The sequence below is a fragment of the Rhodamnia argentea genome, chromosome 6 (assembly GCF_020921035.1).
Source record: "Rhodamnia argentea isolate NSW1041297 chromosome 6, ASM2092103v1, whole genome shotgun sequence".
Lineage (NCBI taxonomy): Eukaryota > Viridiplantae > Streptophyta > Magnoliopsida > Myrtales > Myrtaceae > Rhodamnia > Rhodamnia argentea.
In genome coordinates, this window is record NC_063155.1 from 936,505 (window position 1) to 938,965 (window position 2,461).

The window sequence follows — 2,461 nt, forward strand, 5'->3', positions numbered from 1 at the left end:
CTTCTTACGTTTTTTCTTTGACCGCCGAATGGAGGAGGAGAGACATTTTCAGTCTTCGGCCATGTATCAGAATTTGTATGGCCCTCACTGCTCTAGCCGTGCGTGACAATTTTTTTTTTTTTTTGGTCGGAACCGTGCGTGACAATTGATTGGCCTCCATTTTAATGTGTCCCTGGGGATAATGTTGGAAGATATGCTTGAGATATGGATATCAGTCCGGATCTGAATTGATATTACAAATCAATCAAGGATTAGAGTAAATCAATTTAGGATTAGAATTGATTTCTTAGATATATTTTTTCCATTTATCATTCATATTCTGTACTATATTTACAGAGCATTGTACACGTTTGATACAAGTAGAGAAAATACAAAAATCCCTACAAAAATTCTCTTTCTTCTCATTTCTTTCATGGTATCGGAGCAGGTGGTCCCGAGTTCAAATCTTTCCAGGCCCCTATTTGCCTCCCCAAATGAATATTTCCACGCTTAGTACTAGGCAAAAAAGACTAGACTAAGCGTGAGGGGGAGTTTTGGAATATATAAATATTAAACCACGCCTTCTTCTATCAGCTTAAACTTTTAGAGCAGTTGGTTGTGGTTTCATAAAATCTTTCTTGGTATCGGAGCGTCCTCGAAGTCCTGGTCTAGCTTCCGCACAAATTATTGATTGTCTGCCGAAGTTTTCTTTCCTTGCTGTTGCAAAGAGGGAACAATAACCTGCAAAACAAGGTTAGCACTCCAGCGTAGGAATCAATTTCTTGAAACACCAGAAAACAATCATTTTTTTACCAAAACCATGACAAAAAACCTACCATCAGCTTCTGAGAGATACACTTCAGAGGAGTTGTCACCAGTAATATCACAAGGAGAGGACACTACCTTAAATCCACCTGCTGGAGTTACCATCAGTCAGGAGCAGCCCATACCACCTGTTGGAGTTACCATCAGTCAGGAGCAGCCCATGTCGAGCCAACCTTTCCAGTGGCTGCCTTTCCAAGTACAACCCAATCCTTGGTTCAATGCGGGTCAAGCGTCCGTAAATGGGGCAAACCCAACCACCGGTCCCGGATGGTTCAATGCGGGTCAAGCATCCAAATCGGGTTTGGGAACAAATTCCTACCCAATTCTTCAACCCGGATTTCTACCGTACTCGATCGCGGCCGCCAGTGGCCGTCCAGAGCCCGGTGATCCACTATACGTTTCCACCGCCGATGGACCAGAATTGCGGCTCGTCGCACATTAACTTTCAGGACCAGAGAACTATTCGACGTGGGCACAAGAATTCCAGCGAGCGCTCGTCACGAAGGACAAGGATGGTTTTCTCGACGGAACAGTTCCGATCCCGACCGAGGACCGATTGATAAGACAATGGAGAAAATGTAATCAACTAGTCCGCACATGGATTGGTAATTGTACAGCACCAGACGTCGTAGCCGGATTACCGCCAACAGAAGACTCGAAAATCATGTGGGACAACATTAAAGAAATGTATGGCAAATTGGATCGGGCGAGAATTTTTTCACTTACCCAGGCACTCTCAGAGCTAAAGCAAGGAAACATGTCCATCACGGCATGCTTCAACAAGCTCTCGGCACTTTGGAATGAGCTGGAAGCGGCCGAGGAGAAACTCAAAGGGCCGAAATCCACCTTAAAACAATATAAGGCAATAAAAGAACGGGAAAAGGTAACACGATTCCTCTTAATTTTGAATGATACTTACCTCCCGTTTAGATCTCAGATTTTGGCCATGGATCCTGTGCCATCGCTCGGTCGAATTTACCAATTGGCCGTGCAAGAAGAAAGTCAGAGACTTACCTCGTCGGAATACACAAGAGGAGCAGAGAGTATTTTGCTCGCGGCTCACAGTGAGCAGCAAGCTCTGGGAAGCAAACCTCGCGGAGCAAACTGGAGAGGAGCGGTGTCAAGTCTCGGGGAAGATTCACGAACCATAAGAGGACAAGGAACTAACGGCTCCAATCACGTGCAGAGATCAGACAGCTCGAGAATCACTAATCACACGTCTCAATTAGACGGTGGACGTGAGGGCGTGATTAAGTCATCCAATGTCCAGATTTTTGGCGCGTCATCATACAAAAATTATGGGCAAAATTCCAAAGGCAAAGGTAAATTGTTTTGCAATTACTGTAAACGTCCGCACCATACAATTGACAATTGCTGGAAATTACATGGGAAACCTGGTGAAAAAGGAAAAAGGGAAAAGGAATTCTCAGCTGCTTATCAGATCTCTAGCTCGACTGGTCCTGATGCTGTTAAGAATAATCAGCCCATCACTTATGAACAATACCATCAACTCATGAAGGACCTACAAAAATTGGATACTTCTGACAAGGCAGGGAGTTTTTCAGGTATTTCTTATTGTCTGATGAATTCTGTTTCGAGCAATGCGTGGATAATTGATTCAGGTGCTAGTGACCACATCATCTGCGATAAAAGTTTT

General features: G+C 44.2%; 1 long non-coding RNA gene across 1 annotated transcript; it reads right to left on the bottom strand.

Annotated features, from left to right (window-relative positions):
• Positions 1-611: 611 nt before the first annotated feature.
• LOC125315570 lies at positions 612-1,978 on the bottom strand. The gene is made up of 2 exons (XR_007198744.1): positions 1,531-1,978; positions 612-720 (listed from the first exon to the last, which is right to left on the bottom strand). It is a non-coding gene; the product is annotated as an uncharacterized LOC125315570 (long non-coding RNA).
• Positions 1,979-2,461: the final 483 nt, after the last annotated feature.